The sequence below is a fragment of the Petromyzon marinus genome, unplaced genomic scaffold (genome assembly GCF_048934315.1).
Source record: "Petromyzon marinus isolate PM22_M1 ecotype Great Lakes invasive population unplaced genomic scaffold, UKy_Petmar_22M1.pri1.0 PM_Scaffold_14, whole genome shotgun sequence".
NCBI classification, from domain to species: Eukaryota; Metazoa; Chordata; class Hyperoartia; order Petromyzontiformes; family Petromyzontidae; genus Petromyzon; species Petromyzon marinus.
The window spans coordinates 1,052,367-1,079,032 of NW_027423102.1; the positions used below are offsets into that span (position 1 = coordinate 1,052,367).

Below are 26,666 nucleotides of genomic sequence, written 5' to 3' on the forward strand. Positions count from 1 at the left end.
TTTTTTGTGACTTGCTTACATTTTTACACGTTGCACTCCTCTTGTTTGTTGTAACTTGCTGACCCTGTGCCTCGACTGCATATCTGTGAAAGAAGAGCTTCATAGCTTATCGGATTCCTCTTCATCCAGTCTAAATAATGTATTCTGATTTTGGAAACCAATGCAGGACAAAACGGGGGGGGGGGGGGTAGAACACACTCCACATTCCACACGGAGAAAGTGGCCCAAGTATGGGAATCAAACCCAGGTCCCTCTTTGACTGAGTTCCAGCCCTGCTGCCTGCAAACGAACACATGTACAGTTCAAACCCCACGTATACATTCGGTTATATACGGATGTATTTTTATAATTGGTTCCTGGGTGAGGACAAATAATGAGGCAGCCATATCTTTACCATGTAGCCCTTCATCCTTTGTGATATCGCAAGACTAATGCCCATTCTGTAACCAGACCCACGATGGGCAAAGGTATGCTGCATTATTGCACCATCGTTATTAGCCTGGTCAATCTATCTCTGCACACAGTCCGTACGCGGACGATGGTGGGGGGGGGGGGGGGGGGGGCTGTGATCTCTGCTGTAGCAGGAAGTTGGAACGGTGTCGTGCGCATCTCTTTATAGAGCGGAGCCGGCCCTGCCCCCATCCTCCGCGCTTGCCCTGGCCTCTAAATGGAAGCTGACGTTTGTGGTGGAAGAGGAGACCCTGGTGGAGGAGCTGGTGGTGCAGGAGGAGACCCTGGTGGAGGAGCTGGTGGTGCAGGAGGAGACCCTGGTGGAGGAGCTGGTGGTGCAGGAGGAGGAGACCCTTGTGGAGGAGCTGGTGGTGCAGGAGGAGGACACCCTGGTGGAGGAGCTGGTGGTGCAGGAGGAGACCCTGGTGGAGGAGCTGGTGGTGCAGGAGGGGGAGGAGACCCTGGTGGAGGAGCTGGTGGTGCAGGAGGAGACTCTGGTGGAGGAGCTGGTGGTGCAGGAGGAGACCCTGGTGGAGGAGCTGGTGGTGCAGGTGGAGGAGGAGACCCTGGTGGAGGAGCTGGTGGTGCAGGAGGAGGAGACCTTGGTGGAGGAGCTGGTGGTGCAGGACGAAGAGGAGATGGAGGGGGAGACAGAGGAGGTGGAGATGAAGAAGGAGCAGGAGGAGGAGATGGTGGTGCAGGAGATGGTGGTGGAGGAGAAGGAGATGACAAGGAAAGAGGATCAGGCGATGGTGATGCAGGAGGAGAAGAGGAAGCGAGGGGGCCTGGCCCGCATAGGGAGAACCATCCGTTCACTCCTCCGACGCGCGCTGCTGTGTGGTGGCCGGTCCACCACACAGTAGAGGTGGTGGTCATGGATCGTTGTGAACCACGACCACTATCACCACACCCACCACATGCACACTCCACACATACACCCCCCTGTGATACCCACCACCCACCACACACACCCTGCACCCACCAACCCCGTGACACCCACCACACACTACACAAAGGGCTAGGGGTTTAGAGGGTTAGGGGTTTATAAAGTTATGGGTTTAGAGGTTTTGGGGTATTTTGGGGATAAGGGGTTTATATGTTTAGGTATTTCGAGGGTTATAGGGTTTAGGGGTTGAGAGTGTTAGGGGTTTAGGGGATTCTAGAGTTAGGGGTTTAGAGGGTTAGGGTTTTAAGGGTAAAGGGGTTTAAAGGGTTAGGTGTTTAGAGGATTAGGCTATTAGGGGTATAGGGTTTTAAAGAGTTAGGGGTTTAGGGGTTAAGAGGGTTAGGGATTTAGAGGGTTTTGAATTTAACGATTTTGTGTTTAAGGGTTTAGGTTAGGGGTTCAGTGGGTTAGAGGTTTGGGGGTTTATGGGTTAGGATTTTAGAGCGTGATGGGTTTAGACCGTTATGGTTTTAAGGGTAAAGAGGTTTTGAGGGTTGAGTTTTAGAGGGTTACAGTTTAGAAGGTTATGGTTTTAAAGGGTTCTCGGTTTAGATAATTAGGTGTTTAGAGGGTTTATGGGGTTTGATTGTTAAAGGGTTAGTGGTTTAGAGGGTTAGGAGTTTATAAGGTTATGGGCTTAGGGGTTTAGAGGTTTTGGGGTTTTTAGGGGGTAAGCAGTTTAGAGGTTTGGGGGGTTTTAAGGGTTATGATGTTTAGGGTTTGAGCGTATTAGGGGTTTTGAGGGTTAGGGTTTTAGTGGGTTAAGGGTGTAGAGGGTTAGGGGATTAGAGGGTGAGGGGTTTAGAGGGTTGGGGTTTTCAAGGTATTTGGGTTAGGATTTCAAACGGTGAGGAGTTTAGACGGAGAGGGTTTTAAGGGTGAAGGGGTTGAGGTCTTTATTTGGTAGAGTTTAGGTTATGGGTTTAGAGGGTTAAGGGTTTAGAGTTACTGTCGGTGTTTAGAGGTTTAGGGGGTTTATGGGTTTTGATTGCTCGGTGTTTTGGTTTACAAGGTTACGAGTTTGAGAAGGTTATGGGTTTAGAGGTTTCGGTGTTTCGGGGATTAGAGGTTTATAAGGTGAGGGGTTTAAAGGGTTATGGTTTTACAGGTTTATGGGTTTAGACAATTTGGGGTTTAAGGGTTTAGAACAGGGGTGGGCAAATTTTTTGACTCGCGGGCCACAATGGGTTCTAAAATTTGACAGAGGGGCCGGGCCAGGAACAGATGGATGGAGTGTTTGTGTGAACTAATATAAATGGCATGTAAAAATAATAACATGAAAGGATTTGGCCTTTAACAGGTAGCAAAGCATTTATTTGCAAGGCAATTTAACAAATTGTACGAACATGAACATACAAAAACATGTCGTAACTCCCGGTCAAAGTCCGCCATCTAATGGGGAAATGGGGGCATTACAGGAGAAAGGTAAAATTTAATTTAGTAATAATAATATTTGTACAAGTTCGGCGGGCCGGATTAAAAAGCCCAACGGGCCGTATACGGCCCGGGGGGCGTGCTTTTCCCATGTCTGGTTTAGAAGGTTAAGGGTTTAGACAGCTAAGAGTTTTTGGGGTTTATGGGTTAGGGTTCTAAAGGGTGAGGTGTTTAGACGGTTGGAGTCTTCAGGGTAAAGTCCTTTAGAGAATTTGGTGTTTAGAGGGTTAGGGATTTAGAGTGTTAGGGGTTTAGTGGTTTGAGAGTTGAGGGTTAACACCTAGACTTTCACAACTAATATTGGGTTAGTCTCCAACACTAAATGGCACTTTTTGTTGATGTGACAAATTTTCCTAATTGGCTGTGTCAGGTGGTGGCTGGTTTAACGACACATTTATAGTTACACAATCTAACCCCAAAATTTTTTTTATGGGTTTAGAGGGGTAGGGGTTTAGTGGGTTATGTGTTTAGAGGGTTAGCATTTTAGGGGTATAGGTGTTTTAAGGGTTAGGCATCTAGAGGGTTAGTTCTTTAGAGGGTTGGGGTTTAAATGTGTTGGGATTAGATTAGGGATTTAGGGTTTTAGAACGTTAGGGTTTTGAGGGTTAGGGTTTTAGAAGTTGAGGATTTAGAAGGTTGTGAGTTCAGAGGGTTAGGGGTCTAGAGGGTTAGTTCATTACAGGGGTTTGGTTTAGATTGGTTGGTATTTAGAATATTAGGGATGTAGGGTTTTAGAAGCCTAGAGTTTCAAGGTTTAGAGGGTTAGGGATTCAGAGGGTTGAGGGTTTGATTTTTAATGGCTTCGAAGGTTAGGGTTAAAAGACTAAGGGGTTTGGAGAGTGAGGGGTTTTTGGTGGGTTAGGGTTTTAAGGGTAAAGGGTTTGAGAGGGTTAGCGGTTTAGATGGTTATGGGTTTAAATGGTTAGGGATTTAGATAGTTACGGGGTTTAGAGGTTTTAGAGGGTTTTATTTGTTCGAGGTTTAGTGGTTAAGGTCTCTGTGCGAGTCCAACAGGTTTATTTTAGTCTATGGTAAGATAAAAACAGTTCAGTTTAATTTGTATATATTTAAACAATTTGTTTACCTTCCCTGTCGTGTTTTTGTATTGTATTTTTGTTATGTTCTGACCTGCCCGATTGGACGTCTGTGAAAACAGATCGTTATAGCTCATCAGATTCATCCAGTATAAATAAATATTCAGATTAAAATTCTATTGACCTCTGTGCGAATCTATGGATTTCTGTGTGAGTTTTTCGGTCTCTTGAGTGTATGGATCTCTGTGTGAGGCTATTGGTCTCTGTGCATGTCAAAAGGACTCTGTGTGAGTCTATGGGGTTGCTGTGTGAGTCTGAGTGTCTGTAGGAATGCATGGGTCTCTGTTGGAGTCTATGGGTTTCTGGGTATGGTTGTTTGTGCGAGTTTTACATGCACAAATGGAACTTAAAAAGGTCATTGAGGGTTGCAGAATCCAAATTGAATATTAAGTTCCCCGCAGTGCAAGCCAGCTCCCTAGTCGTGTCATCAAACAGCCCCTGTAATTCTTTATAATAAAAGACTTACTCCAAGAAATCCACACTGAGTCACAGTAGGGTCCTGAATTGGGGTTTTATTTTATAATCTTTGGTTTTATTCGGTTAAGTCACGTAGGTAAAAAATAAATTAAAATTAAATAAAAGAATAAATTAAAACACGACGTTTCGAAGGCAACACAAGCTTCCATCTTCAGGTGGAAACAGTCACAGCAAAAAATCGCTGCACCAAGTGGCGAGGCTCTGGAAACCTCTGGCTTAAATACAGGTTATGGGAGGGGGGGGGAGGAGCCATGTAGGGGGACCTTGGTGGGGTGAGGGGCTGACTTAATCCGTCTTTTGTTGTGTAGAGGGTGTGGGGGGAGGGTCACTGTGTATGTGCAATAGAAACGGAAAAATAGAAAAAAATTAAAGATCGGCAAGAATGTGCTGTAAGGTGCGGAGTAGAAAACCGTGGAAATAGAAAAGCTTAAATGCAGGTTAAGGGGGGGCGGGTGGGAGGAGCCATGTAGGGGGACCTTGGTGGGGTGCGGGGCTGAGTTAATCCGTCTTTTGTTGTGTAGAGGGTGCGGGGGATGGGTCACTGTGTATGTGCAATAGAAACGGAAAAAAAATAGAAAAATTAAAGATCGGCAAGAATGTGCTGTCAGGGGGAAGTAGAAAAAAGGGAAATAGAAAGTTCGGAAGGAATATGCTTGGTATACCACTACTTGAAATTGCTGTTAGAAATTAGTTGACGGTTGGTATGATTTAAAACGTCCTTCCAGTGGTTGCTTAATTTGAAACTATCCTCTCGGTTGAAGGTATGCCTGTATTTGTATATCTGAATGGCTTGGTGAACACATCTCTGGTGATAACCTATAGGTTTACAGAGAACCTTGGTATCGGAGAAGACAATCTCATGATCACCCATAGCGTTGTGACAATGATCAGCCACAGCAGAAGAATTCGTTCTGCCGTGTTTCAAATCTCATTTGTGCTCGCGAATTCGGTCAGAGACATGTCGCTTTGTCTCCCCGATATAGCAATCACCACAGGTACAACTCAATTTGTAAACCCCGGGGTACTGTAAGTCAGGAATGACATCCAGGATCAATTTAAAGATCATACTCGGCATTCTGAAGGTCCTCCGTGGTCTGACAATGATCACGTTGCCATGTTTACGCTTCTTACAAATATTTTTGCCCTGTTGAATCGATCACCAAACCCAAGTGACGGTAATGTTACGGTAAAAAAAAATCTCAGTGGGTGACCTCTGGGCAGAGCATGACCTTGCAAACAGACGACCAATCGAGTGAAATAAACATGGGAAACGCACCTCGATGAACAAGCTGACTTCCCTGTGTGTTTGGACAAACTCATTCATCACAGGCAAAACGAACATGTCCCGAATGCCCACGTCCTTCAGGAACTGCATCTGGAGGTGTTGGCACACCAATTGCATCACCTAGCAAAAGAGGAAAACAGCAGGAACGACGTGAATACATCATCGCCATGCAGCAGTCTACGCCCGTCAATTTCTCACAGCGGTAGTAAGGTCCTTAGGTGTCTGGGAGCACAAGGCAGGTGCAGGTGGGTGAGTCATAATTTCCATCCCTGACGCCAAAACTTATTTCAGGCTGTGCAAGAGATAATGACATGGGTTAATTGTCACACAAGCCAATTAGAAAGCTGCCATGCTGTTAATGGTTAGTAAACTGAACTCACAGACCATAGGTCGCTAAATGGGTACACCACAGTTAGCTGATCGGCAAGTCACGTGTGATGCAGCAAAGTGTGGCTTTCAGCCGGCTCTTCCAACACATCTGGTCAACGTGGAAAAGTAGAATATGGGACCTTCCTGGTGTGGACTAATCAGTTTCAAAGACAATGCATATATTATCAGAGCATGTTTGCATGTTCACCACAAGTACGTGTGGTTAATGCAGACAGGATTCCTTGAATGAGGATTCTGTTTGGTGTTTTAACATCTTGACACCTGTTGTATTGCCAGAAAGGGTAAAACCTATTGTTATATGGAAAAGTAGACCAAATACTCGTAAAGAGTTCGCTCTCATGAAAGTCTTTTCACCAGCGGTGGTGTGACCAAGCAATTGCAGAGCTGCACTTTTATATAAGTCAGGTCAGAGCCAGTTACACATTGGAGGATAAACATCCCACGGTGGCTGGGCAATTGTTGTGCAATAATGTCAGGTCAAACTTACTTAGGATATTTACAGGTGCATTTTATTCATGCCGTATATATTAATGCACACATTGTGTAGTAGTGGTATTATTATTAAACTCACCTTTAATGACGATGACCATAAACATGATTAAGAGTAACTAGTAATGAATGTGCGACTGTACGATGTGGACGTAGCGGAGGGGCCCCCCACGGTGAGCGGTGACGCAACGCGCGCAGTGGCCCGCGTCACGTGGTTGGCACCTCACGTGCACAGAGCGAGGCAGGCAGAGCCAGAGGGGCGGGGGGGCGGCGTTGCCTAGGCGACGTTGGCGTCCTCGCGGTCTACTCCACGGTCAAGCTGCGTGTCACTTGGTGACCCCCCCACCGCCTTTTACTGGACACCTGTGAGTGAGAGCTTGATAGCGCTTCGGATTTCTCCAGGGTCAAAACAGATTTTGATTCCCAGTACAGTGTGCACAGCACCTGTACGACGGGTCCTCGTTTAACGCAGTAGATGCGTTCCTGAAAAGTGCCGCGCTAAGCGAAAACTATTTCCCCCGTAATGAATGTCCAAGCGCAGTCAGAATTGGGTTACAAACAACTTGAGGGGACGCCGCCGCGTTACCGTCTCGTCTCGCTCAACCGCGCAGCTCAAGAAAGTAGTTCGGTGTCGACTGCTCACAAGTCGCCTTATGGCGGTGCGCGTTCCCTAAATGAAGGCAACCGCGTTATAGCGTGAACACGCGGGACAGACCCAGTTGTCGTGTGCGGGTCAACTCCCTGAGATAAACTTGCTGCCGACTTCATGCGTTGTATACGCCCAGTGCTCAGCCAATTGTTGTGAGCGTCGCTCCTCTGTCCTCTGTTGTTAATGGAGGGAGACTGCGCCCAACTGCCAAGTATCATCCTTCGCGAGCCTCTTCAAAACGCTCACCTTGACACCGCTGGAAGCAGCCATCGGACTTGACCTCACCCCACAACAGTGCAAGTTTAACCGCTCAACATTAAAACACAACGATGGGTCGCTTGCACCAATCGCACAACATCACAGCGTTGACTCTCAACTGTTACTTGTGTAGAGGGGGTCAGATTGTCCAGACATTCGGTTGATACTAATAGGGTTTATTTTTCCAGTATTGTAGATTATTTGAATTACATTTGTTTGGGCGTCAGGGTGGTGCAGTGGTCACGCCCGTGCATGGCATCTTCTGAAGGAGTGCCTGGCATCGCTTTCCTAATTCTGGTCCCTTTCTCTGCATGGGTTTACTCCCATAGCAAAACAACAACAAAAACATACACTGTAACTGGTACTAGCCAAACATCTGGGATTGTTTTTGTTATGCTGCCTTGCCCAAAATGGCATTTGGTGATAAAAAAATTTGGCAGGAATTGATGCACTAATGCAATTTGAACTCTTATATATTTTCATTTCATGACTTGCTTAGCGTTCATATTCTTGGTAAAGTCACGTAAATAGAAAACAAGAAATAAAATTCAAATTAAATAAAAAATAACAAATAAAAAATAAATTGAAAATAATAAAAGCAAAAAACCCAGGACGTTTCAATCGCAACACAAGTGGTCTTTATTTTATTGTTTTTTGTTTTCTATTTACGTGACTTTACCGAAAGAACCAAGAATATGATTTCCTGCAGTCACGAAAGTTTTAAGTCAAAATTTGCTTCGCGTTCCTTTACTTTGCCCTCCTATCTGTTTGTATTGCTGTTTGTTGTTGTAACTTTCTGACTCGCCCCGACTGGACATCTGTGAAAAAAAGAGCTTCATAGCTCATCAGATTCGTCCAGCCTAATTAAAGATTCTGATTCTAACATTAACTGACCCAGTTTTCGCGCAGATATCATGGCCAGGATGCGGAACAAAGGGACCCCCGGTCACACTCACGTGGAATGCCTAGGGCATTGCACAGCAATTAAATGGACTAGTTTTGTGAGATTTATTTGGTGGCTTAGGGAAGGCCTTTATTCAACAATGTATATCATGGCCGATAAGAATTTTTATAGTTATACACCATAGCCCACGATTTCCTGCACCGTTCATTCACTTGAGGAGACTGCGCATGGTGGAGATGGATTACCCTCGGTATCCTGTCCCAAAGTAATTCCAGTGGTTCAGGTAGTGGAAGAGTTGCTAGAGCTTCTGGTTCTTGCCGAAGCCTTGTGACTTTGGGATGAGAGCGTGGTAGGATGAGTGAAGCGTAGAGCTAAAGCTCCTGGAACATCCTGTACCCAAACAACACCAAACATTCAAAATCTTACAATGCTGCTGTTCCAGCACGAACAACATAACAATGAACACATTTTAACAAATTCAACGTAATGCAGGTAATTGAGTGGCTCGAGGTTAATTTCAATGTCAGAGCACCGAGCCAATGCCATTGAGGTCCTCCATTCAAAATTCAGTGAGCCATCTATCAACAAACGTTCCTGCGAATTAAGTGCAGGAATGCTGTGGTCTCAACTTGGTCACCAATGGCTGCACAGTAAACATCATGTCAAATGTGTTTTTGTTCACTGAAGCATATCCCAGCTCTGAGGGTTTGAATTCCATTTGACGTGTAATGAATTATCTTCAGCTTGGATTTCTGGTAAAGCACATCAGTGGCAACTTGTCTCTGAACCAGGGGTTCCTTGTTCGACAAACTGTGTTTCTGGAACATTCAAGCATCCTCAAGTGCCGTGGATAAGTAAGAGTTTTATCGTTCCACTATTGTTTTGTTGACTGTATCAGCTTTAACAGGATTTGCCCAAAACGCCTTAGCAAGGAAGGATGAGTCTTTGTAAGTTAGCAAATAGAGAGGGTGGAGACCTCAGCATGTAGACATCTCAACCACAACTCTACCTGGTCTCTGTTATTTATTAAATGAGCCAGCCCTTGCCACACTGAGGTTATACGAATGAACCTTGCATGCCACAGACAGGGCAGTGAACGGCAGTTGCTGCTATTGTTTTGGTTGTTTGTAGCTTTTTTTTGTACCCAGCGATGGCAAGCTCGTACTCCGAGTGCCCATAGAAGGAGGCTGGGTCAAAGATGACGGGCCCTTCATTAATCTCTGCAGCATTCCCAGTCCATATATCACTGTGGAGCAGTGCCAGAACCACCTCTACGTCCCGGAAAAAATCCCCCAACCGAAGCTGCACACCACGCAAAAAACAACACCGCTTTATTCATGATAACGTTTTTTTCGAGTTAGATCGCATAAATTTACATGCGTCGTACACCCACCTCCAATTGCAATGAGGCAATTGCCAGAAGTCAGAACGCTTCTGGCAATTGCTTGATGATGCTGGTTGTAATCACCAGCGAAAGGTCGTACTCATTTTAAAATGTTCCGCGTTTCCTCTCTAACACACCAGAGTGCCGAAGCAATAACATAAATGGCACGTTCTGTTCATGTCAGAAACATTACTAATGGGCGATCTAAGCCAAAAAAAACTTTATCATGAATAATATTGGTCGCGAAAGCCTGCGTGTGAAACACCACTTTACCTTTAAAGTCACCTCGAAAACCCACTGCGATCAAATGGGTTTCCCATATGGCTGTGCACATGATGAGCTACACTGCTGCATGTATTAACTCTTTCCTGCTCAGAGATGACCGCAAGTTGCGGGGTGCATCCCGTTCACCGCTGAATCTCGTGTACGTCATCGGAACGTAATAGGAAGTAAATATTAATTAACTTTATTAGTACCGAGGATCCCACAAGGCCGTGCGGGAACGTGTGTAGCACAGTTTGGTACCAGCTATAATAGAGTGCTGTCCTGTTGCTACGGTGCTCTGCGGCGAGTACAATGTCTTTAAAAACAACGGCGCTATGCCTCTCTAAATAAAATTACCGCTGAACCGCTTGCGGGTTCCGAGATTCGGTGGTGAACGAGACCCATCCTGAAATGAGCAGTCGTCTCGGAACAGGAAAGGGTTAAGGGCGAGAGTGAAACAGCTTACGAACCTGAAGCCGAGACCAGAGCTCGCGGGTTTCCCGTTCACCGTAGTCCTTCTCTATCATGTCCAGCTGAAGCTGCAGTTGCTGCCGTGAGAAGAACGTCACCCAGTCCTCCTGCCACTCATTCAGCTGGTGGCATAAATATAGTTTTATTACGGACATTTAGAAACATAAGCAAATAATACCTACTTTATTTGGCCAATCCTTGACCTAAAACAGTGATATTCACTCATTTTCGGAGGGGGGCCACTTTCGCGAATAAGACATTATCAGTGAAAGAGCCATCTCACATTTGAAACCATTGGGGGGTTTGACAGCATGATGGGGTGTTTTCACTTGTGTGTATTGTCGGGGACTGCACGTCAGGGGTCGCAGTAAAAAGGACACCAGGGACTGCCACCGGCCCACGGGCCTTGCAATGAAGAACACGGACTTAAGATGTCACCCAGAAACGTTGAATTTTACGTACAAATGGCTGGGTAATTCTTAAGACATAATTCGACACTCATGTTATGTACCGATTATCATGCTGTAGTCTTTGAACATCTCATTTTAGCCACCAATTGATATCCTCATAAAAAAATTACAACAGCATTGATCCTAACGATAGGTTCTGCGCTTAATTCCCACACCTCCGTTTAGCACGGTTGGCTATGTACGGTGGAAAGGAAGTTCAACATACATTCATACAAGTCTCTCAAACCCGGCTGAGTGTAATTGGTAATTAGCGAAAACATAACTGATTACGTGAACACTGGTTATGCAAGATCGATCTCTGAGGGAACTTCAGTGATATCTGGTGATGTCAGTTGTAACTGTGTGCCCTGTTATCAATGGTACAACTGTGTGCAATGGAAGAAAATATATGCATTTTTTTATCAAATATATTGTTTTATAAATTTGTGTACTTGCACAAGATAAAATGTACGCCAATCTAGTTCTTCTTAAAATGTAACCTTAAACCAATGTTACCATCATCAGTGGTTAATAGAATATTACACAAAGGACTCTCATATTTCTACGATGTAATACTAATTAGACTGACATCTGAACAACAGCTGATTTCACCGCTCCATGATAAAACTAATTTAATCAAGTAAACATTATTGCCGTTCCTATAAAACTTTGGTCACCCAGGCTGTCCTTCAACAAAAGGGTATATTAAATCTATAACATAGTTTTTTCTGGGTTAGATCGCATAAAAATGAATGAGCCGTTAAACCTACCACCACCTAACAGCTAATTAGTAAGGTTGTCACGTAAACGGAACATGCCAATCCGCTACTTGAACAGCAAACCGAAGTGTTGGAGAGAAAATCCACAACATTTACAATCTGAGTATGACGTTTCGCTGGTATTTACAACTATCATCATTAGGTGGACAGCCAAAATCATAGAGAAATCCTCCTGTTTCATTCCTTGGAGGGATAGATGTGATGACGTCACTTGTGAGCCCTTCACGAATTGGAATGTTCTGTTTATGTGACAAACCTTACGAATTGGCTGTCGGTGGCGGGTTTAACGACAAATTTATATTTCAACGATCTAACCCAAAAAAAAACGATATTATGGATGATATTGGCCGCGAAAGCCTACGTGTTAAACGGGTATATTCAAATTTAAATGGGCTACAACCAGTTTCATGACTTTAAAGCGGAGATCACATGTGGGATGTAACCACAGCATATAGCCGTATGAAACCCACATACTCTACATCCTCCTGCCCAGGGTCTATACCTGTTGGGAGAAATTCAAGACTGAAATTTTTATCAAAATCTGTAAAACACATGAGAACCTTAATTTAGCAGTCTCAAACTGACTGGGACCCCTGTCGTGACGGAGCAGCTGAACATTGCACAAAATCATCAACGCATATACAGATATATACCAAGGGTGACCAACTTTCCTGACCCTACCAGCAGCATACCATAATCTTCAGATGGCCGCGGGAGCCACAAGAGATAAAGATTAGCCATACAGAAGTTGACTCGTGTCGACTGGCTGTGGAATTTTGACTTTAGAAATCTCAGTGCCCTGGGAGTACTCATGGCCTGCCTCCGATACCAGATTGTTCTCACTTCATATAAAGTTAAATTGAAGAGTTACAAATTAGCAGCGCCTCTGCAGAGCCACACTTGAACTGCCCAGGAGCCACATGCAGATGCCGAGCAATGGTCTGGCCAACCATGGTATTTTCTGTACATTATAGACTTGTAAATCTAGCGTATATAAATAATTAGCTGAAAACATTTATTTTAGCATTTACTCTATTGCCCTTTAATGAATGAATAGCAAAACTACATGAACTCTCTCCTAAAACCTTCTTTTGGCTAGCAGACCTTGACATTTATCTCCTGAACATATTGCGATTATATTCTTGGTTCTTTCGGCAAAGTCACGTAGAAGGGAAATAATACAAATAAAACATAATATAATAAAATTCTCACGACATTTCGGCCACAACGCAAACAGCCGTCCTCAGGTGAAGAAACAGAGCTGTCGGAAAGACAGCGTCTTAATGAACACTACCCAGCGTTCATTAAGACGCTGTCTTTCCGACAGCTCTGTTTCTTCATCTGAGGACGTCTGCTTGCGTTGTGGTCGAAACTTCGTGAAAATTTTATTATATAATGTTTTATTTGTATTATTTTATTATTTCCCTTCCACGTGACTTTACCGAAAGAAACAAAAATATGAATCCCTGCAGTCACGAAAGCTTTAAATCGAAAAATATTGCGATTAGCAAAAATATAAAGGGACGCAATGTTGAATGCTCTAAGTCTCCTTTGCAGAAGAGTTTGCCCTGATGGACTTAAATACAGATACTTTTAATAGCCATAATTCATATATTACCCAACATAATTCATATTCTGAAAAGTACATTGCACACACATGAACAATACAGTTCCCTTCATCACAAAGATGGCTAAAACAAAGAGATGAATGTGATTAGGTGTGGAAAAGCATGACCGCTGGCTGGCTAGTTGTGTTCATGTATGAAATAATGACAGCATGTGTCTATCTCATTCACTAGCTCAATCGCTTGATTTTTACGATTAATAAACAGCTGTATGAAATGTGTGTTTGTTTACACACAAATCGCCTGTTTACACATATTCATTAGATCCGATTAGCATGCCTACTCTCAGTGCGAAGGAATGTCAACATAATACATAGTTGACATGATGCTAGGGTTGGATCGGTGGGCCTAGTTTTCCACATGTTTTACATTTTCATGATTCAATACCGATAGTTTCTCTTCCTTGTGAAGCCTCTCTCCAATCTTCCTGTTGTGAAGGTGCATTTCAGCCAGATGCTGCCCCAACAAGCCTGAGCCCCTGTCAGAGTGTACAACACAATAGACCTGTCAAAGAAAACATTAACTTTATCATGTCAACAAACCCCAAGTAATAATTCATATGCAAACTAAACTACATCATATTTGTCCAGGTGGTCTGTGGCCAAGAACCTCGCTTGAAAATACGAATATATCAGTTCACATTCTGGTTTAGGTGACTCAAAACAATATTCTTCTGGGGTTTATACAATGAGTGTTACTTCCTGGGAAGTCAATCCTATGTAGACTATAAATGAAACCATTTTTTATATTACCAGAGCTATTTTTCAGAACCGACCTGGCCACAAATGATAGCCTAACGAAGTGGCTTATCACATGGAAATGTATAGCAGCCAAATGCTCAAAATACTCATGTTTCTAAATGTGCAGGGAAAAACTGGAGAAACCGGAGAAAAATCTGCACGACCACGGGGAGAACATGCAAACTTAAAATATACAGCAGGCGTCAAGGTCGGGATCGAACCTACGAAGTCCAATATACCAGGCGAGGCAGTTAACATCTCCTAGCCACCATGGCGCCCCATTCTCTGACTTATCCACCCACCCACCCACTCGTAAAGCCACCCACTCACTCACCCTGCCACGTACTGAATCTCTAAACCAACAACTCAACCACCCACTCACTCACCCTGCCACGTACTTAATCTCTAAACCAACAACTCAACCACCCACCCACTCATCCAACCTCTCACTTACTAAACCAGCCACTCACCAACCCACCGACCCACTCATCCACCTATTCACTTAAAATAGTTCAACTACAATTGAATTATTTTAAATTCACCAGGCAAGGCCCACTGAGCTATATAGATCCTTGTCGGAAACGACGTGGCAAACAAATGATAGCTCAAAGAAGTGGCTTATCACGTGGACATTTATAGCAGCCAAAGCCTCTAAATGTATATTTCTAAATATGCATGAAAAACTCGGAGGTCCCAGAGAAAAATCCATGCAACCACAGGGAGAACATGCAAACTCCAAATATACAGGCGTCACGATCGAGATCGAACCCACGATGTCTTATACAAATGGCGAGGGAGTTAACATTCCGCTACCCTGGCGCTCCACTCTGACTCAGCCTCCCACCCACCCACTCAAACACCCAGCCAAGCACTCATGAACCCAATCACCGTGGCACCCACTTAATCGCGAAACCCACTCACTCATCAACACACCCAGCCACTCACTTAACCACTTACCTACGAACCCACCTGCATACCCCCCACTCACTAACTCAACGACCCACTCACTCAACACTCCACTAACCCACCCAATCACCTATTCATGCCCCAAATCACACACTGACCCATTCACCCACTTAATCTATAACTCATGCACTCATCCACCCACCTGCTCACCAGCCACTTATCTACTCACCCACCCACTCATCCTGCCACCTACTCAACCTCTAACCCACCCACGCACCGAACTACCCACCTACCCAATCACCCATCCAATAAACTACAACTAAACTATTTTGTATTTTACCAGGTAAGCCCCACAGAGCTATATAAAACATTTTAGAAGTGATCTGGCTACAACTGATACGTGAACGAAGTGGCTTATCAAGCTGACATTTCTTCTAAACAAATCTTGACTCTAAATGGGGAGGGATGAATCTGGAGGACCCGGAGAAAGATCTACGAAGACACAGGCAAAACATTAAAACTCATAATATACAGGCAGCAGGGTCAGAATCGAATACACGATTTCCTGTATACTTAGTGAGGTAGTTAATATCTCACCATAGTGGCACCCCGCTCTCTGACCCACTCACCCAATTACACACTAACTCACCCACTCAACCTCCCACATTAACTTACCCACCCACCAGTCACTCCCCCATTCACCCAACCACCCCCTCACTCACCCAACCACGCACCAACTCACCTACCCACTAACTCACCCACCCATCTTCTCCCGCACTCAGCCAGCCACCCGCTCAATCACGTGCCGACTAACTTACTCACACACTCACCGACCAATACACCCATTCACCCATTCACTTACCCACCCACAATCTCACTAGCCAAGCCAACCACCCAGCCCCTCACTCACCCACTTATTCAATCACTCACTACCCCACACACTCACCCAACCACTTGCTCACTTACCCATACGCTAACCCAACCACTCACTCACCGACTCACCCACCCACTAACTCATCAAAATTAATTCTCAACCACTCACCCAACCACCCACGCAATCTCATACCCACTAACTCACTCACCTACCCATTTATGCACTCACGCACCCACTTACTCACTCACGCACCCACCAACCAACCCACCTACCCATCTCTTCACTCACTCACCCACCCACACAGTCAATCACTCACCTACATACCTACCCACTAATACTCACCCACTCATCCAACAACGAACTCACCAACCCACCCGCCGACTCACTCAGGTACTAACCCACTCAACTTATAACCCACACACTAACCACCTAACCACCTACCCACACACTCACTCACTCACTCACCCACACACTCACTCACTCATCCACCCACCCAAACATCCACTCACCCACCCACTAATTCACCCACCCACTCACTCCCTCATCCATCCACTCACCTACTCGCCCATCCACTCACTTACTCAATGAGCCACTCACCTTCTCACCCAGTACTTACACATCAACTGACTCTGCCACCCACTCAATTCCTAACCCACCCACTCACCCAACCAGCTGCCCACTCCCTCAGCCACTCACCTACTTACCCACCCCACTTACACATCCACTTACCCTGCAATCCACTCAATTTCTAATCCCCCACTCACCCAACCACCCGCCCACTCATCTACTCACCCATTACCACGGAATTATTCACCCACCCATCAGTCAACCACCCAATAATTCAACCACTCACAAACTAAATCGCCTATTAATTAAACCACCCACTACCTCAACCACCCACTAACTTAACCACCGAGCCACTCACCCACTCAGCAAGCCACCCACCTATATCTCTAACCCAATATTTCACTCACCCACCGCCCACTCACCTACACACTAAATTATGTTTATTTTACCAGGTTAGGCCCAATGAGCTACGTAGCTCGTTTTCAAAACAACCTTCACCACAAATAAACCGACCATTAAAATTATAGACTGATCATTTCTTTGTCAGTGGGCAAACGTACAAAATCAGCAGAGGATCAAATACTTTTTTCCCTCACTGTACATTGCGGGGGTCACAAAAATATCTCCAAAATCCTGAATAAACACAAAATCCAGGTCCAATTCAACACAGTACAAAAAAATCCGTGATCTGGTTCCATCTGTAAAGGATGTGGTTCCAGACATACAGTACCCGGGCGTTTACAAACTAAAGTGCGTCTGTGGTAGCAGCTACATTGGAGAAACCACACGACATATATCAGACCCCATCCGCGAACATAAAGCAGACTTGAAACACGGTAGGACGAACTCCTCTGCCGTGGCAGATCACTGTTATAATTCAGTGGGCTCACATGACATTGACTTCTCCAAGACAGAGGTTCTTTGCAAGCCAACCGGCTACCATGAGAGATTCGTTCATGAGGCCATCCACATATACAAGCACAGATACAATTTCAACCGAGAAGATGGATTCTGGCTTAGTAACCATTGGAAAGATGTTTTAAACCATTTCGGTTCTTAATTGATTGTATTTTATGGTGATTTTCAGACCGCAGCCCTTTCGCTGGCACTGCCTCTTAATACTTCTCACACCACGGTCAATGGTATGGTTTACAACATGTAGTATAATAATTAATAGTATAACATTGTAATGTTTAACATAACTCATAAGGCAATATATAGCATCGTAATTGCATAATGAATATACATCAGTGTGGTATATAGTTGGGTTCATAGAATAAGACAGTGTAATATCACAAGTCTAATAGTTTATAATCTAAAGTATAGGGTAGTGTAAAGTAACGCATTGTATAATTCAAAAGTGGAATTTGTCTATGATATGATGTTATACAATGTAGTTTAGATTGGAAGGTATAATATTGTATTATATAGTAGTCCAGTTTACAGCATAGTCATAAGGCAACTCAGGACACAACAGCGCACCTTGGCTGTTGCACTTGCCCCTTTTCTTGTTTCCTCTCTGCCTGTGTTCCCAGCCCCCTCCCTCCTCCTCTCCGGAGGTGATGCAGGTAACATGCAAATTCATATTTTAACTCCGCCCACACAGCTTAATAGACGCGGTCCTTGCATGTCAGCGTTCATTCAAGCTCTGTCTTCCGGACAGACCTGTCTCTTCACTTGAAGAAGGCCACTTGTGTTGTGGCCAAAACGTCGTGAGAATTTTATTGTCTTATTTAATTTTATTATTTTATTCCCATTCTACGTGACTTTACCGAAAGAACCAAGAAGATGAATCCTTGCAGTCATGAAAGCTTTAAACTGAAATTTACTTTTTATTTCACCAGGCAAGGCCCATTAAGCTATATAGATCCTTTTCAGAATAGACCTGGCTACAAATGATAGATATACGAGTGGCTTATCACAGATACATTTATTGCAGCCAAATCCTCTAAACACATGTTGCTTCTAAATGCAGAGGGAAAACCCTGAGTATCTAGAACAAAATCCAGGCGACCACGGGTGAGAACTTGCAAACTCCAAATATACAGGCGACAGGGTCGGGATCGAATCTACCACCTCCTGTATACTAGGCAAAATAGTGAACATCTCACCACCTTGGCGCCTCACTCTCTGACTCAGCCATCCACTCACTTACACGCTAACTTACCCACTCAACTTCCCATGTTAAATTACCCACCCAGCCGTCACTCACCCATTCACTCACTCACCCAACCCGTCACTCACCCCTCCACTAACCCACCCACTCACTCATTAACTTGCCCACCTATCTTCTCAACCACTCACCCAGCATCCCACTCAATCTCATACCAAACTAATCTACACACACCCACACACCCACTCACTGACCCACTCACTTATGCACTCGCCCAACCACCCACTTACTCCCTCATGCACTCACCAACCCACCCACCCATCTCCTCACTCACACACCCACCCCATCAATCACCCACCCACTAACTAACACCCACACACTCACCTACTCACCCACTCACCGACCCAGCACTCACTCACCGAGCCACTCAATTGCTAACCCACCCACTCACCCACCCACCTGCCCACTCACTCACCCACCCACCTGCCCACTCACTCACCCAGTCACTAACGCACTCACTCAATGTATAACCCACCCACTACCCACCTAACCTCCTTCCCACACACTCATTCACCCAACCACATACCCACCCACACTCACCCATACACTCACCTACTCGCCCAGCTGCTCAATAATTTACCGAGCCACTCACCTAATTACCCAGCCACTCACCTACTCACTCACCCACTTACACATCCACTCACCCTGCCACCCACTCCATTTCTAACCCACACACTCACCCAACCACCTCCCACTCCCTCAGCCACTCACCGACTCACCAAATCACCCACTACCCAAATAACTAATCATCCACCCATCACTCAACCAAACAATAATAAAGCCACCCAATAATTAAACCACCCATTAACTCAACCACCCACTAACTCAACCAGGTTTATTTTACCAGGTCAGGCCCACTGAGCTATAAATATCGTTTTCAGAAGCACCATCGCCAAAAATTATAGCTCAAAAAAGTGGCTTATCATGTATACATTTATAGCAACCAACTCCTCTAAATACATGTTTCTAAATGTGGAGGGAAATCTACAGGCATTAGGTTCAGGATCGAACCCACAACCTTCTGTATACGAGGCGAGGTAGTTAACATATCGCCACTGTGGCCCCCCACTATATGACTCTCCCACCCACTAACCCACACAGTCACCCACTCACTTAAATACCCACCGTCACATGCATCCAGGCACTGACTCACCCAGCCACTCAGTACCCATAAACCCACCCAGGCACTCACCCATGCACTTGCCCACTCACCCACCCACCCAATTATCCACAAACTAAACTAAATGTTAAATATTTTTTTTTATTTTACCAGGTCAGGCCCACAGCAAAATAGATATTTTTCAGAAGCCACGTGACCACAAATAGCAGTTCAATGAAGTGGCTTTTCACGTAGAAGCTAAATTCTATAAATGCATGTGTCTAAATGCAGCAGGACAACCCGAAGAACTCTGATTAAATGTCACGCGACCACAGGAACAACATGCACACTCCAAATTTCCAGGCGTCAGGGTCGGGATTGAACTCACAACCTCCTGCATAAAATACGAGGAAGTTAACATCTCGCCACAATGGCACTCCACTATCTGACGTAGCCACCCACTCACCCACCCACTCACAACAAACCCACTCAACCCTGACAACTACTCAATCTCTAACCCACCAACCCAAGCACACAACAACCCACCTACCCATTCACCAACCCAGCCAATAAACTAAACTAATTTTATTTTACCAGGTAAGGGTCACAGAGCTATATACTGTACATCACTTTCAGTAGTGACCTGGTTACAAATGATAGGCCAACGAAGTGGCTTATCACGTAGACATTTATTGCAGCCAAATCCTATAAATGCATGTTGATTTTATATGCAGAGGGAAAACCCGGAGGACATGGAGAAAAATCCATGCGACCAAGGGGAGAACGTGCAAACTCCAAATATACAGGCAGAAGGGTCGAGATCGAAACCACAACCTCCTGTTTTCCAGGTGAAGTGGCTCGCATCTCACCACAATGGCGCTCCATTGTCCGACTCTCCCATCCATGAACCCACACACCCATCCACTCAAATACCCACCCATTAACTCAACAACCCATGAACTCAACCACCCACTAACTCAACCAGCCACTTACTCAACCAGCTACTTACTCAACCACCCACAAACTCAACCACCGAGCCACTCACACACTCACCAAGCCATTCTCTCAATCTATAACTCACACTCATGCATCCAGCTACTCACCCATCCACTCATCCACCCACCCACACACCAACCCACTCACCCACGCACCCAGCCAATCATAAAAAAACACTGAACTAAAACGATTTTTTTTTCCAGGTAAGGCCCACAGCTATATAAATCTTTATCAGAAGCAATCTGCCCACAAATAACAGCTCAATGAAGTGGCTTTTCACGTAGAACGTTATAGCAGCCACATTCTATAAATGCATGTTTCTAAATACGGAGGGACAACCCGGAGAACCCGGAGAAAATTCCACCCGACCATGGGGAGAAGATGCAAACTCCAAATGTATACAGGCTTTAGGGTTGGGGGGAACCTACGAACTCCAATATACCAGGCGAGGGAGTTAACATCTCGCCACTGTGGCGCCTCATTATCTGACTCACCCACCAACTCAACTACTAAAGCCACCCACACACTCACTCACCCACTCACAAACCCACTCATTCACTAACCCACTGACTCATCAACACACCAAGCCACTCACTCAAGAACTTACCTATGCACCCACCTACACACCCACTCACTCTAAATATACAGACGTCAGGGTCGGGATCGAACCCATGACCTCGTTTATAAAAGACGAGGCAGTTAACATCTCGCCACCATGGCACTCCACACTCCGACTCAGCCACCTACTCACCCACCCACTCACAAACCCACCCACTGGATCTCAAACACACTCACTCACCAATTTACCCACCCACTCACCCTGACACCCACTCAATCTCCAACTGACCCACCCACGCACTCAAAATCCCACCTACCCACTCAACCATCCAATAAACTGAAACTAAACATTTTTTTTTTTACCAGGTAAGGCACACAGAGGTATAGCAAGTGACCTGGTTACAAATAATAGGTCGACGAAGTGGCTTATCACGTAAACATTTATTGCATTCAAATCCTTTAAACGCATGTTGATTTGAAATGCGGAGGGAAAACCCGGCTATTTTAATGCACACAATGGACCAGAAGGACAAGCGCAAAGGGTTCACATAATGCGCATGCATAATGTACGTTGACTCATTAATCTCTCCCCCCCTCCCCACTTTGCATCAAGAGCGCCAAAGTGTGGTCACCACATCTATGCCTCTTTATAAGGAACGAAACAGACTAACTTCTCCACAAATCTGGCTGTCGCCTGATGAAGCTAGTTGTAATTACTGGCGAAAAGTTGTACTCAGATTGTAAATGTTGTGGCTTGACTCTCCAACACACCGGTGTGCTGTACTAGTGATAAATTGGCATGTTCTGATTACGTGACAACCCTTACTAGTTGGCTGTGTCGGGTGGTGGTGGGTTTTAACGACACATTTATATATTTATGCGATCTAACCCAAAAAACCCTCTATTATGGATAATATTGGTCGCGAAAGCCTACGTGTAAAACAAATCCCAAGGAATAAAAAAAATCGATGCGACCACGGAAGAAGATGAAAACTCCAAATATACAGGCTTCAGGGTCGGGATCGAATTGATTACATCCTGTATTCTGGGCGAGGGAGTTAACATCTCGCCACTGCGGTGCCTCATTATCTGACTCACCCACCCGCTCAACTACTAAAGCCACCCACACCCTCACTCACCCACTCAAAAACCCACTCACCCTGCCACCCACTCGCTCATACAAATCGGGCATCAATACCGTTGCTTTGTATGATCTGTGAAACGCAGAATATTGCAGATAAAATCGGACATTTCGAGCTTGCTGCAGGATCGATTGAGTGGAATCAATACAATTAGTCTTGATTCACGATCAACAAAGACCATATATAGGAAAATCTCTGATCGGTGATTTGGATTGCATCATATTGCAGCGCCCCTTTGATGATGTTATAAAGCACTTGCCCCAACAGTCTGTTAAAGGCTACACGGGGGATCTTTGTGTGCGAGTAGCTCACAGATGCTTGAGAGATCTGGGCACTGTCCGATCATCAGTGAGCTCCTCCGGCAGGCGAGGCTGAGTTGGCTGTTGTCTGTGCATTAAGAGGTGTTAAATATCCCACGCAGAGGAGTCTGCTTATAGGACAGATAAAAGGTTCATCTTCTTTGGTTCTTTCGGTAAAGTCACGTAGAATTAGAATAAAATAATAAATTGATAAAATAAAATAACACAATAATATTTTCCCGACGTTTCGGCCACAACACAAGCGGCCTTCATCGGGTGAAGGGACGAGACTGTCTGGTAGGACAACACTCCAGCGTTGTCCTACCAGACAGTCTCGTCCCTTCACCCGATGAAGGCCGCTTGTGTTGTGGCCGAAACGTCGTGAGAATATTATTGTGTTATTTTATTTTATCAATTTATTATTTTATTCTAATTCTACGTGACTTTACCGAAAGAACCAAAGAAGATGAATCATTGCAGTCACGAAAGCTTTAAATCGAAAGATAAAAGGTTCTTCACGTACCGTGTCCCGTGTCACCTAAACGTTAAATGGGGCCCCGGTAAATTCAGTGTCCACCGCTGAATCATCTTTCACCATCACCACTCGTCCATGAAGGCCAATGCGACGAGGCCATAGATAGACGGCGCGTTATAACGGAGAAGGGGGGGACCAGGAGAAACGTCGTACTACGTGACATCACAACACCCTGCACACAACCGTAGTGGCAGATTAGGGTGCGCATCATTCACGAATATGTGGTTTAAGTGGTTGAGAGTAGATTTTGGTGTAAACTGATCACGATGCTTTGCGTGGCCTGCATTTAAAATGTAATGTGTGGGTGCGTGAGCAGATATGAGTGGGTGAGTGCGTCAGTAAGCCGGTAGGTGAGTATGTGGGTGGATGGAGGGGGATGGGCGGGAACGCCATGGGCTGGAGTGGAGGCGGACTGATGCGTTACGGGAGGATATGGAGCTGAGTGGGCTTTGCCGACGACTGGTACCAGCGGTGTCGGGATCGGCCTCTGCGGGGGAGGCTCGTGAAGGACGCTTCTACTGGGCAGTTGGAGACAGTCGCCCTCCACCAACAACGGAGGAGTGACGCTCACAACAACGAGCGGAACACCGGATGATGAATATGCAGCAATTTGGCACAGTACGGGGTACAGGTGGTGCATCTGCCAGTCATCTCAGTCAGCCAACCCATGGCACCTGGGTCTGTTCCAGGACCTCCGGTCAGCGAGCCTTCGACACTTCACGTGGCTTCAAAGTGCACCTGGCCTGGCACAGGCGCCGTGGTGACGTCACTGTCACATATTGGCGAATGGCGACGGTCGATAACGCGGCGGTGGTTGTGAGAAATGCCATTTTGGGGGGGGGGGGGGGGGGGGGCGCCAAACCTGACCAGCTGTAAACCTCACGTCGCCTCGCAGCCACACAGTGGCAACAGGGAGTTCTGGATGGGTGCAAGGGGCTGGTAATCCCCCTCCATCTTCAACTAAATAACCACACACGCGAGCCCTTGGGGCTCTCTGTGAGTCGATGGATCTGTGTGTGGTGAGTCTATGGGTCTCTGTGAGAGTCCGTGGGTCTCTGTGTGGTGAGTTTATGTGTGTCTGTTTTATGAGTCTATAGGGCTCTGTACGAGTCTGTTTGATTCGGTGGTTCTCTGTGTGATGAGTCTATGCGTTTTTGTATGACTCTATGGGTCTCTATGTGGTGATTCTATGGGTCTGTTTGGTGAGTCTATGGGTCTCTCTCTGAGTCTATGGGTCTCTGTGGGGTGAGTCTATGCGTCTTTGTGGGGTGAGTCTATGCGTCTCTGTCTGATGTGTCTATGGGTCTCTGTGGTGAGTCTATGGGTCTCTGTGGTGAGTCTATGGGTCTCTGTGGTGAGTCTATGGGTCTCTGTGGTGAGTCTATGGGTCTCTGTGTGAGTATGGGTACGATTGAGTCTATGGGTATCTGTCTGGTGAGTCTATGTCTCTGTTTGGTGAGTCTATGTCTCTGTTTGGTGAGTCTATAGGGCTCTGTGCGAGTCTGTGGATCTGTTTGAGTCTGTGGTTCTCTGTCTGATGAGTCTATGGGTCTCTGTGGTGAGTCTATGGTTCTCTGTGCAAGTCTGAGGGTATGTGCGTGGTGAGTGTATAGGTCTATGTGTGATGACTCTATGGGTCTCTATGTGATGGATATCTGTGGTGCACATATCCTGGCACAAGCGCCGTGGCGTCATCACCACCACTAAGTGGAGAATGCTCCTACCCCTGCTCCTGCTTGTTTTTGTGCTCGGGAAGGAGAGAGAAAACTAGACTAAGGTCCACTGAGCTAAACATCTCTTCTTCAGAAGCGATTTGGCACCAATGATAGCTCAACGAAGTGGCTCATCATCACAGTCACGAAAGTTTTAAGTAAAAACTTTAAACGAATGTTTCTAAATGTGGAGGGAAAAACCGGAGGACCCGGAGAAAAAGTCCACACGACCACGGGGAGAGACAGAGACACGCAAACTCCAAATATACAGCAGGCATCAGGGTCGGGGTCGAACCCACAACCTCCTGTACACCAGGCGAGGTAGTTAGGGGGGAAAGCAGAGACAGCGAGAGAGAGGAGAATTAGTCAAACTCACACTCAGTATTACTAACTAACCATGATACACTCGCCATGATACTCACCATCATACTCACGCATTCACCATCATACTCACACACAAGCCCACACACATCAACTGTCGCCATTCACCACTACGTGGCGGTGATGTCCCCACAATAACTCAGGTGCCAAGGTTTGACGGCTGTGCCAGGCTAAGTGCAGGAGGAGGCCACGGGCCAGACTCAGGTGCCATGGGTTGACTGCTCTACCTGGCTAGGTACAAGAGGAGGGCTAGACCCTGGTGCTATGGGTTAACTCGTGTGCCACCACCTGCACAACCACCACAATAACAACCACACAACAATAACCACGACCAACAACTGTAACCACAGTTTAACACGTAGGCTTTCGCGACCAATATTATTAATAATAACGGTTTTTGGGTTAGATCGCGTTTATTTATAAATGTGTCGTAACCCTCCACCACCCGACACGGCCAATCAGCAAAAAAAGTGTCACGTTGACAAAAGACAAATAATTCACTACTTTAGCCCACCGGTGTGTTGAAGAGTGAATCCACATTTACAGTTTGAGTACTGGGCTAAAGTAGTGAATTATTTGTCTTTTGTCAACGTGACACTTTTTTTGCTGATTGGCCGTGTCGGGTGGTGGAGGGTTACGACACATTTATAAATAAACGCGATCTAACCCAAAAACCGTTATTATGAACTGTAACCACAACTATAATTTAACCACAACTATAATTCCCATCAGCCACACGGCCCTCTGGGAGTGCCTCTCAACAGCAGCAGCAGCAGGGCCGAGCTCTGCTTGAAGCAAACTCAGCAGAACGTGACGGCTGTGGGCCAGGCGCCTCCTCTGTCTCCCCCCACCGCCGCCGCCGCCACTGCTGATGTGGACACACCGCGCGAGGTTCTCACCTTCAGGCTGAGTCGACGTAGAGGAGGCCCAGCGAGCCGCCGCTTCAGAAGCTTTCGCGAGCCACTGACGGTGGCCGTGAGCTGGAATCCAAATCAGCCGCTCGCCACCCACAATCCACAGCGCGCGCCGCCTCCACTCGGCCCCGGCCTAAGCGGAAGTAGCAGCGGGGGAGGGGGGCGGGGCATGGGGGGTGAGGGGGCGGGTGACGAGGGGAGGGGGTTGGGGCATGGGGGGTGAGGGGGCGGGTCGCGAGGGGGGGCATGGGGGGTTGTGAGGGGGCATGGGGGGTTGCGAATGTGGAGGGGCGGGGGGGGAAGGGGGGTCACGAGGAGGGGCGGGGGGGGGCAGGGGGGGTAGCGAGGGGGAGGGAAATGTCGGGCCATGGGGCGTGGTCGCGCATGGGGAGCAGGGGGGGAGGAGCTCAGGTGTGAGGGGG

At 46.1% G+C, this 26,666-nt stretch overlaps 1 long non-coding RNA gene across 1 annotated transcript; it reads right to left on the bottom strand.

The window, feature by feature from the left end:
* Positions 1 to 7,632: 7,632 nt before the first annotated feature.
* On the bottom strand, positions 7,633 to 26,383 carry LOC142922691 (uncharacterized). Its single transcript, XR_012940239.1, has 4 exons — positions 26,230 to 26,383; positions 13,736 to 13,826; positions 10,495 to 10,617; positions 7,633 to 8,766 (listed from the first exon to the last, which is right to left on the bottom strand). It is a non-coding gene; the product is annotated as an uncharacterized LOC142922691 (long non-coding RNA).
* Between the last annotated feature and the right edge of the window lie 283 nt (positions 26,384 to 26,666).